A 12,161-nucleotide genomic window follows, 5' to 3' on the forward strand; every position below is an offset into this window, starting at 1 on the left:
ATAAAACATGCTCTTTCTTTGATTTATTACTTTATTGCTACATGCGTGTAATCTTCACTCAATTCCTTCTTTGTCATCTTTTGTTATGCAATATAATAAAACTACTCTGTGAGTTGATTTAATTTGTATATTTGTATTATGTACATGTTTTTGAGGGCTGGTGTCCTTCCTGAGGCTGATGAGGATCAGGAATAATACTAACAAAACACCGTGTTGCAAAAGAGTTTGTTTAGGTAGTGCAGTGATCACTCAGCTAGATATTCCTAGAGGCTTCTTAATTATAAAATAAGAATACCAAAAATAGAAATAGCTAGGTGGTTTTGTTAGGCATTTTTTTTCTTTGTTATGCAAAAAGTACATTGTGGTATTAGTCATGAATCCAAAATAAAGAATGTATCAAATATATTCTAGTAATATCAGTGAATTCAAAACTGGGAATTTGGCATTTCATCAAATTGCTGATAATTCCAGATGGTACAGTCCTATCTGAAGCATGTTCAGAAGACAAGTTCACCAATTACAGTTACTTGTTCTGAATTAAAATGTTTTCACAGATAAAGTGTTTAATCTTCTGAGCTACATTTAGTTAATATATAATCTAAACAAATTTGCACCAGCTCATCTCCTTTTAAAGAAAGGCAGTATTTATATATTGATATATTTTCCAGATTTTTCAAATACTATGTTTCCTGGACATTTCTATTTGAGAGATACAAAAACGGGCTGAGAAGTCTTTACAACTATAGTACATCTCAGTGTCTGATGAATCAAAAACGTATACTTCAGTCATATATTCACTGACATTCAGCTGAAAATAAAAGGCCAAGTTACAAGGAAGTTAGGCAAGCAAACTTGGCAGTGACCAGTTACAATTCCTAGTCTGCTTGCAGCCCAGGATGGAGTTGTCTTCGGAATCAGTTGTGGACTGGAGATCCAGTTACCTCCTGTCCAGTTATGGACAGGAGATCCAAATCGTTCTAAGTGTTTTACACTGGCATGGGAAGATTCCCTGGTCCTAATGGTTGATTTATTTTTCAACAGAATGCTCCTACTTAAGCTAAACATAAACACTAGGAATTTCCACACAAACAGATAAGTAAAATATTAGGCTCACTGATAGCTGTAGGAGGTTTTTTTCATGTGTTACACTGAGCAAACTCACCTCTTTTGTTTCTGACTGTGTTCAATATTCCTCTTGTCACTATGTCACAGAAAATGGGTGAGACCAAGAACATTAATATCTGCTTCTTCTAATGTTTTACATTCTGAACCCTCAAAGAATGTCACTGGCATCTTGATCTCTGTAAACAGGCTTCTTGATCTCTCTGCCATCAAAAGTGTTGATACTATGCATCAAAGGCACCTACTCAATACCATTCTTTTTTTTTTTCCTCTTTCAGGAGATTTGCTGTTTCATAATAGAAGGGTTGTTTTTTTCATCTACAAGCTTATTTTCTTGCAGAGTAATTTGTGGTTAAAGTTTCTCCAATGGAATATTTTCTTTCAGTGCTTCTCAAAATTTGTGACAATTCTCTGGGTATGATCTACTTCAGATCAGCCATGACTGCTCAGTAGGTGAGCTGGCAATTGGGAACAACGGTCCTGATCGGGCTGCTTTTACAGAGGTTCCAGACAAGTTTTAGAGTTAGTTTGTCTTACTGGCCATTATGGGAATCTCAACTGTATTTTATATAGATGATGTTCTAACATGTCTCTGAGGTACAGCAGTGCAGGATGTGCTGAGGTACCTCAGTGGGTGTTCATTTAGCAGTGCCACAGACAGAATTCAATTAATATTCTAGTAAACAAAATTCAGTAAGTCTGCAACGCCTTTATCTGAGGTTTCTCAGGGGGGATGGAGGAGGTATTTGGGCAGAAAGTGCTGGGTTGTCAGATAGAAGTACTGAGTTACCTCAGGGGAGGAGAGCACTCAGGTCCCTCAGGAGCACTGAGGTGCTTCGGAGGTGGCAGAGCTGGGGCTTTGGCAGGAAGGAGTGGCGTGCCTCCGAGCCATTCCTCTGGCTGTGGGTGGAAAAGGCTGAGGTACCTCAGCGGTGGCAGAAGAACTGACGCATATCCCCAGTGGAGAGCAGAGGTTGTTTTGTGGGAAATGCTGAGGTACTTCTGAGGACTTGGGCAAGAAATGATGAGACACGTCAGCAGAGGCCGTGAAGAATTGGGGTGGGAAACACAAACGGTTATGGTGGAGGTCTCAGGTGAGGTTTGTCACAGATTTTTCTCAGAGGGGACAGTGTGTTGTGGGGATGAGACATGACCCAATCCTGTACATCTGAGTTGGGCAGTAGAGATTTTTGGCAGGAAACACTGAGGTGCATCAGGGTGACAGACCATTTGGGTGGAGAAAAGGTGAGGTATCTCAGAGGAAACACTGGAGGCTCTTGGGGGTGGAGGGTGCTCAGCTATTTTAAGGAGGCATGGGTGGGAAGTGCTGAGGTGTCTCAAGGTGATAGTGAAATTTGGGAGTAGACATCCCCAAATATCTGAAGAGAGCAGTGCACATACGTGAATGGGAAACACTGAGATACCTCAGAAGGAACAGTGTAGGATGTGGTTAGAAGTGCTAATATGCCTCAGAAAGAACAATGAACAGTTTTGGGTAGTAAGACCTGAGTTAATTCAGGGGGAAAAGTGGTCAAGTCTCATATGGGAAATGCCAAGGTTTCTCTGAGGGCACAGCAGAAAGTTTTGGTGGGAAATGCTGAGGTATCCCAGCTGTGTCATTTCAGGGATTTCAGGAGAAAAAAGGAGGTTTACCCTCATATGGGCAGTGAAGGGTTTTGGCTACATAGATAGAAGTACTTTAGAAGTGATAACAGTGGGGCTTAAGTAGAAAAGGACAGGGTTCCTGGATTGGACAGCAGAGGATTTTAGGAGGGAAATGCTGAGGTAAACCAGCTCATGGCTTTGTGGAAAAATGTTGAGCTTCCTGACTAAGAAAGGAGCCTATTTGGGAAGCAGTAAATTAGCTCTTGAAAAGGAAAGAAAGGAAAAAGCTAACACACAGCAATGAGATGCAGCTGAGGTACCAGAATGACTACTGTGGCAAGGAAGGTGAGAATTTAGTGGGAAAATCAGAAGTGATCTTATCAAAGCCTAAAAGGGCCTTTAGAAAGGCTCATTCCATCCCCAGGGAGTCCACAGGGGAAGCAAACTGACTCACGACAAGTGGACCACGGAAAGGCGCAACCGAGAATGCGTTAGAGATCAGGTGGGAAAAGCTGAGATAAGAAAGGGCTAGAAAATGGAGGAAGCCAGCAACATAGTAAGTGAGCATACAACCTTGTGCAACAATGTGCCAAAGTAGAAGCAAAGAAAAACTATTTTAGCAGGAAATGCTAAAAAAAGCCTTTGTGTTTTAGTAATGACTTTCATTCTACATGAAAAGCTGCCATAGAATACAAAGGAGTCATGAATGCAGGTTTGGAACAGGCTATAAAACGAAAATGCAATAACAGAATGACTGAGACAATAATTCACATAAACAAGCCTTTGGGACATGGATGTTTAAATTTTAAACAATTCTTTAAACAGGAAAGGTTATTGGAATAAGACCTATACAATGGATATGATAACTAAATTTTCTATATCTTAGTAGAACCACAAGGAAAAAGGAAAAAAAAGAAAAAATCCCTAAGGAAAAAAAATTACATAGCGAAGGCAAATAAAGCCACCTTAGGAGCAGTGATTTGCAAAGGGATGCTTCTTCCTCCTGTCCCTGCTCACAGTGCTGCCACCTGCAAGGCAGTTCTCCATGCAGTGTGACCAGCCTGTAAGCGGGCTGTCAGTCAGTGTCCCCTGCTTTGGGGGTGTTTGATGCTCAAGCTGAACAGCAAGAGGGACCAGCCTGTCAATAGGGCTCCGTGTATGCCCCATGCTCTAAGACACCCTCTGTAAGCAGGTGGGTGCCTTGTCCCCCCGCCTTTCAAAGGTGTGGGGCTAAGGAGTGTGGAGCAGGCAGTGCACTCCCTGGGACCTTCTGCCATTGTTCTCCACTGCCTGGCTGTTGAGAGTCATTCCTACTGCTGTGGGGGCTGAAGGCTCAGTGCCCCCCCGCCCCCCGCCAGGTGTCACCATGCAGGGAAGAAGCCTCTGTCACTTCTGCTTGCCAAGCCCAGCTCCACATGCGCAGAGCACCAGCCTCAGCTCCTGTGGGCACTGTGCAGCTCAAGCTTCTTTCAAGATGCTGGGACATCTCCAGCACTTTTTTTTTTATGTCTTGAGAGGCATTCCTCTCTTCATGATCTGCAGCAGAGCTATGCCTTGTTTTTTTGTCTGCTAAGTTGGGAAATTTCCTATTCCTCTGAAATTGTGTGCAAATTCCTGGGTTTCAGCTCTTCAACAACTCTTTTTACATTCTTTTTTGTAGTTGCTTATGTTTAAAGGCCATATTTCTGAACTCCATCTCAAGCAGTTTCCCCTGTGCAGTTAGGCTGCTGCACTGGCTTTGGGGAACTGGGCATCTCAGTCTAAGGGGGAGTTTGGCAAATTTCTGGATCAGACTTCCACGCCCTGTGCTGGCTTGAGTTAACCATGTCCTGAAATTCCTGGTTCAATTTTGTAGAAAACTGTTAGGTGCTGCATAGGGGCCAAAGCTGAGACTGAATGTATGGTGCAACTGGACTGCTGTGGAAAGTTGATAGGGGTGAGTTTTTGAAAGTTACTGAGGCTCTTAACACCTTGCTGGCTACATGCCCCTTTTCCTCTGCTCAAGTGGGCTGAGAAGGGCCATGTGTAGCTGAAGTAGCAGTAGACCTCACTAAACTTGAATTTCCACAAATTCGTAAAGGTGCAACATTTGTAGAAAAGTCCAGTAGTGAGCTCTAACATCTGTTAAAGAAAATGCAAATTCTACTTTGACCAGAGCTCACTGGGATAAACATGCTACTTGTTTATTTCACAAACTGTCACAAGGTTTAATTTCACTAGAAAGTATTGTGAATTAGCAAATAATATTATTTCATTCTTGTTATATTATTTTAAGTTAATCCAAATTCAGGGAGAAGACGGAGCTTAAGGTTTATGGGTGTGTTACATTTCTTCTTATAGTGAAAATGGAATTAAAACCTCCTTGTCATGACCTCTGAGTATATCTTATTGTAATCCCTTACCTCCTAACATACTTTATGTAACAGAGGCTCTAAGTTCAGGAAATTTCCTTCCTGACTTTGCCTAAGTCATAAAAAATCAAACGTGTAGGGTTTTCATTATTTTTATATTCAACTTTAATTAGCAGGAGAGGAGTTGAAAGTCAGAGAAAGGAAGAGATGCACAAGGGTGTTGTCCTGTTTTGAACGGGTACAGTGAGCAGGGGAGGACAGGAGAGGGAAGGGCAAGGCAGGAGCTTTCTCTGGGAGTGGGGCTCCATCTGCCAAGGGCAGTGCGATCCTTGGGGGAGGCTGTCAGAGGTTGCCACCCACCCATGGCACCATGGGTGGCAGGACATGTGTTATTCCTTGTTTCTTTGTTGCAATCACACATAGATACATACTTCATTAACTGCATTTGAGGTTTTATCTGAAATGTTTGTAGATGCTCTTGCCCTAAGATTTCCATTTTGCACTGATCTAGCTGTGCATTTGCAAAAAGGGATGTATACAGTGGCCTAAAGCAATATGGAAAGTGGAAAGTTGGAGACATTTAAGAAAGATGCAGCTCTGCTCCTCTTTTGTGAGTATGAAAAGGGGGTAGTGTCTCGGTTCCTACAATACTTATCAGAAGAAACTTAGAATTTTATTTTGTATGTCAGCTGATATTCAGAAGTTAAGCCTCACCACTTACATGTTTCCATATCCTAATTTTCCATAGTGCAAGAGAAAGTAGAGCCTCATGAATTCTGAGCGCATTCTGGGGTAAAAATTCACTTATGTTGGTACAATTTTGACAGATCATCCCCTATCCTTCCTCTCATTCCTGGAAACAGCATAACCCACTAGTTTGTGTACAGTTGCCACAATGCAACAGTTGCTTTATGACTTCAAGCCTTGCACTTTGCTTCTCATTGTGAGATTTCAAACACTCAAGGCTGTAAACACGCCTTGCTGATGGAGCTGTGTCTTGAGAGAATCACATTGTTCAAGTTGAAAAATATTCTGTTAACATTTTTAATACTGCACTGTGTGCAGCCAGTCTTGAGTCATTTACTTGTGGTCAAATAAGAGAAAAGGAAAAATGAGGGACATTTTAGATACCAGAGAAATTATTCATGAGTAGAAGGACTTGTGGAACGTCCTTGAGAAAAGAACTGATCTTTGGCCCTGTCAAAGAGAATATCAGCTTTCATTAAGCAAACAAAGCCTTGGAAACAAAAATTTATATATAAATGCAATTCTAAGAATCAATGACACTGATATTTCATGTCAGCAACAGACACCGGACATAATGGATTGCTAAATTACACATAGATATGGAGTCATACTTCACACCCTTAGGTGAAGCCTGAAAGTATATGGAAAGCATTATATGCAATCATATGATATGATACAGTCTGATTGTAATATTGTTTTTTGCAACCCATAAGCCAAATCTGATCCTAATGACCATGTAATGGGAAATGCTGGTTCAGCAGCCACTCCCAGAATGCCTCAGTTAGCTTGACTTTTAAGATTTTCAGGTTCCTTTCAAAATGGGATTGAACAGGTGATATGCAGGTAGCCACTGCAGTGGACCTGCCTCTTTCTTTTATGACATGAAAATGTGCTGAGTTACCAAAATATGAAATTCTGCTAGCTGCTCCAGCAGTTTTTTGGAGAAGAGAACAGAGGACTTTTGTCTGTTCTGATATTCTGACTGCCTTGTCTCCATTATGGAGCTCAAACAAACAGGAGTAAAGAGAAGCTTGAAGTTTCCTCTCCCACTGCTCCCCTCAAAATCATGGTGTAATACTTAACTATCTCACTTCACCTTCTTGTATCAGCAAGAAAAGAAATGTGGTGAAGTGAAAATACCTGCAAGAAGACCAAGACCCAGTCTTCTCCAACAACATGCTCCTGGAGGGAGGCTATTGCCTCCACTGGCATGACAGGTTTCATATTGTTCAGCTGGTCCTATTTCTGGTTTAATAAACAAAATTCAGATAGGCTAGTAGAAGGCTAGCTGAAATACTGATAAAAGGCAAATAACTGTGGAGTGCCATGAATTTCAGGATTCAGCATTTTGGGATGGGACTCCTGTTTTACATAGGAAACATTGCATATGCTTCTGCTAAGGCAACCCCCTTTTAAGAGAAATGTCTCATTATATTTGAGCAACAATGTATTATATGCAATCATCACCTATGCTTTTTCTTTTCTGTAGCCTTGGAAAAATACTGAAGGCAGCATGTGTTTTTTCCCTTACATAGTTTTTTTCAAATAACCAGTTTTAATAGCTTATAATAAATGTAGGTGGGTGAAAGACTTTGAAGCTCCATGAGATTGTGTCCAATGGTAATAAAGACATGAATTGCCGCAGGAAGTTGTGTTCTATACCAGCCTAAATTGAGAGAATGCTGTTCCAAATGTCTAATTCTTCTAAGGTGTTATAAAATTAATACCAGATTTACTTTAAGTTTTTGTTGGGTTTTCCTTTTACAGATAATTAAATACTGAGCTAAAGATGCTGTATTTTTTTTTATGTTGACCGCTTTGAATTTGTGAAGAAAATATTGTTTCCTTTTACACGATAATCAGAGAAGCCAACCCTTAAAATATATGTTTCTTAGTTTTGAGGTTTCTATATGAAAACACTTGTATTTTGTCTCATCCCATTTCTCACTGTGTCAGTGAAACTTCCTGTCAGTGCTGCAGGAATCTTTATGACAATAATTCTGCACAACAACAAAAGTTTGATCCACTTAGTCTATGAATAGAAGTGATCATCATTTTAAAGCTCTGCTAGAAAGAAAAAATGAGCACCTTGTTACACAAATTTAGATGCTCTACACACAATTTACATGTTCTTTCTCATAAGCATCAACTAAAAGTTTGCATTGTGTCATAAAAAGTGAACGCAAACTGCCTGTATCATTATAGCACTTCACACTGGTATGTTTCTATTAATTCAAACATTAAATGCCTATCATTCCGTTTCCGGGTTCAAACTATGGCTTTTGTTCCTGCAAATATCCTTTTAAATAAAAGAGATAGTACTAAACAAGGAAATTCATTACACATTTCAAATAGGTGCATGCTGAAATATTAGTGTGGTGTTTGCCCAGCTACACTTCTCATTCCTTTTTGAGAGAAAGTAATGGTAGGCAAAAGCTGTTGTTCCTCAAAAGTTAGATTTTTAGATTCTTACATGAATCTATTTTCATCATTTTCTCCTACACTGTCCACATAAGGCTATCAGAAGAGTGAGCACAGATCAGTCAGCGAATAGCAGTACATTGCGAATAGCAGTGAACTGTATATCTCATTATCCATGGATGATTAGCGGCATCCCATAGAGATCTTTATGCAAGATCAATGTGGCAGTCATCAAACTTGAAAAGCATTTTGAAGGCTTAATGGATAGAAATGTTCCCCTTCCCAGACAGACTTAAGCTGCATAACTTTACAGAATATTTTCTGTTATTCAGATGAGATATCTCATTTAAAGTGGTATCTATTAATTAAGTAGGATTTGGAGACTGTTGACTATCTTTGATTAAAAAGTAATAAGGTGTCTTAATTTCTAGCTTTGGGAAACCCAGAAGACAGATGAAAAGGTATTTTTTGTTAAGATGACTACTGCATTGCAGATGCTGTAAGGACTACCACAACATATTGTCCAAGATTTGAAACATTAGAATTTGCAGCAGATCTGTTTGACAGGATGCAATATTGCTCAGATATAAGATCTTAAAACCCGGAAGAGTCTCCCCAGAAAGGCATTTGGAGAAACTACTCTATATGCAACACTTCTGCTTTGTTTAGAGAAAAAGCATTACATTGCCTGACACTTGTGATTTATATGACTACAATCCCGTGGTTATGTTATCAGTTCTTCTAGAGGAAGCATCACTGTAAAATAAGGAGCATATTAAAAAAAAATAAAACATCCAACAACCAGGGTCTATCAATCATTTTAAGCAATACAGAGAGATTAATACTTCCAAATGTTGCACTGATACACAGCTTGGGAAAAATCCGCATCTTGGATAAAGGCAGGATAGGGGAAAGAAGAACTTTTCTGAGCCGTAAATTATGTTATGTTGCTTCCTACAACAATCTGTGTCTCCAGGGTTCTTTGGAACCCTCAGAAATGGGCTTTTTTGGCACATTTTCTATCAAAATGCTATGATTTGTTGTCCTGTTGTATATACTGTGGTTTTGTTACCATGTTTTATACCATGAGCATAAGAATCATCATAGAATTATAGAATGGTTAGAGTTGGAAGGGACCTTAAAGATCATCGAGTTCCAACCCCCTTGCCATGGGCAGGGACACCTCCACTACAGCAGGTTGCTCAAAGCCCCATCCAGCCTGGCCTTAAACACTTCCAGGGATGGGGCATCCACAACTTCCCTGGGCAACCTGTTCCAGTGCCTCACCACCCTCACAGTAAAGAATTTCCTCCTAATATCTAATCTAAATCTACCCTCTTTCAGTTTAAAACCATTACCCCTTGTCCTGTCACTACATTTCCTGACAAAGAGTCCCTCTCCGGCTCTCCTGTAGGCTCCCTTCAGATATTGGAAGGCTGCTATGAGGTCTCCCCAGGGCCTTCTCTTCTCCAGGCTGAACAACCCCAACTCTCTCAGCCTGTCTTCATAGGAGAGGTGCTCCAGCCCTCTGATCATCTTCATGGCCCTCCGCTGGACCCATTCCAACAGGTCTATGTCCTTCCTGTGTTGAGGACTCCAAAGCTGGACACAGTATTCCGGGTGGGGTCTCATGAGAGCAGAGTAGAGGGGCAGAATCACCTCGCGAGACCTGCTGGCCACACTTCTTTTGATGCAGCCCGGGATGCGGTTGGCTTTCTGGACTGCCAGTGCACACTGCCGGGTCATGTTGAGCTTCTCATTCGCCAACACCCCCAAGTCCTTCTCCTCAGGGCTGCTCTCAACCCATTCTCCTCCAAACCTGTATTTGTGCCTGGGATTGCCACGTCCCAGGTGCAGGACCCTGCGCTTGGCCTGGTTGAACTTCATACAGTTTGCACAAGCCCACGTCTCAAGCCTGTCCAGGTCCCTCTGGATGGCATCCCTTCCCTCCAGCGTGTCGACCATGCCACCGAACTTGGTGTCGTCGGCAAACTTGCTGAGGGTGCACTCTATCCCACTGTCCATGTCTCCGACAAAGATGTTGAACAGCACTGGTCCCAGTACCGACCCCTGAGGAACACCACTCGTCACTGGCCACCAATTGGTCATTGAACCATTGACCACAACCCTTTGAGTGCAGCCATCCAGCCAGTTCCTTATCCACCAAGTGGTCCATTCATCGAACCCATGACTTTCCAATTCTGAGGCCAGGATGTCGTGCGGGACAGTGTCAAACGCTTCGCATAAGTCCAGGTAGATGACGTCTGTTGCTCTGCCCTTGTCCACCAAGTCTGTGGCAGTATCGTAAAAGGCCACCAAATTTGTCAGGCACAATTTGCCCTTGGTGAAGCCATGTTGGCTGTCTCCAATCACCTCCTTATTTTCCATGTTTCCAAGAACCAGAAGAGGGAAATTTCTAGGGAAACATGATTACAAACATACCAGTTTAACTAGGTCACAATTACTCCCAGTTCTGGGCTTTGGCAGAAATACATCTGAGCGTACCTTTATCTCTCTTTAGTGCTAAGGAAAAACAAAAAACCAAACAATAGCAGTTCAGAAAGCTCTTCTCTGTGTGGAGATGACAATTACTATGCCAAAATTTGGTAATTTGACCATATGCACTCACCTCGTCTATTGTGGCATGATATTAGACAAATTATCTTAAAACAAGTCTATAAGGTGAATTCACTTCAAATACAGTACTGCAGGGGAAGGCATAAGAGATTCCACAGACTTGAAAAATTCTTGTTTGCTGTAGCCACACATCAGAGCATCAACAATTTTTAATATTTGATACTTAATACTTAAATGCAGACACTTAAAAACACCTAATTAAAATAAAATACTATGAGTCATCAGTACATCAGTCAGATTACTGGTTTTATAGAAATGTATATTGCATAATATATTAAAAGTTCTTCTACCTTCTACTGGTTAGAAGTGCACAACACCTTGTGTTAAAGGCGTTTTGCAAAGCTGACTAACTAGATATACTGTGCCGTGTTAGGCATGAACCCCAAACTTCAAGAAATTGTGAGGCTAAACTCCGTGTTAAAAGCAACAACTTGCTTATAAGGACAAAAAAAAAGCTGGATGCTTTTATATCTTCTGTATGTGTGCTAATTACATCAGAGAAGCACAGAGTTTAGCAGCCATGGAAGAATGAGGAATACTCTCAACTTCATTTGTATTTTATATCAATTTGGCATAATTAAAATAACATAAAACTAAATGAAATTAATTGTCTGCTTCAATTCCTATCTGGGAGCTCTCTATTGTCAGGCAGAGTACACAGGGACATGTTTTTTACATGAAATAAAATTTTGTTGTGCAACCTTGGCCCCTGAAAATCAATTTATGTCACTTTCAGCATTTTTTTTCCTTCTTAAAATAAGCAGTACAATTGAGACACTATAAAAATACTGATTGTAGACCCTTTTAAGAAACAAAGGGCATACTTTTAGGAAAACCTTAGCACAAAATGCATTATGAAATAAGAGAAGATTTGCAAATGCTATTTTTTATTAAAGAAGTACAGTCCCCCGAGCTTTGTTTGAAAAAGGAGTGGAGAATGAAGACAGAAGTTTGTAGAATAAGAAAATTCAGGTAAAATTTTAGAACAAATAAAAATTCTTTTTAAAAATAGCGGGGTTTTTGTTTTGTTTTGTTTTGTTTTGTTTTGTTTTTTACAAAGGAAAATTGCATTATCTGTTAGAATTATTTAAGAAGGTAAAAGTAGAAAAAAATGGAGATGTGTTCAAAGCAGTAAGTACTCAACATAATAAGAACTTTTTTGGTATTAGGCTTGCCACTAAAGTAATTTCTTCTGGCAAAGAAGGTTCTCCAAAGATATTCCCTGACCTTTCCTATCTCAGACAATTTGTGGCAATACTTATTTTAGATGGAAAAATG

The sequence above is a fragment of the Numenius arquata genome, chromosome 5 (assembly GCF_964106895.1).
Source record: "Numenius arquata chromosome 5, bNumArq3.hap1.1, whole genome shotgun sequence".
Lineage (NCBI taxonomy): Eukaryota > Metazoa > Chordata > Aves > Charadriiformes > Scolopacidae > Numenius > Numenius arquata.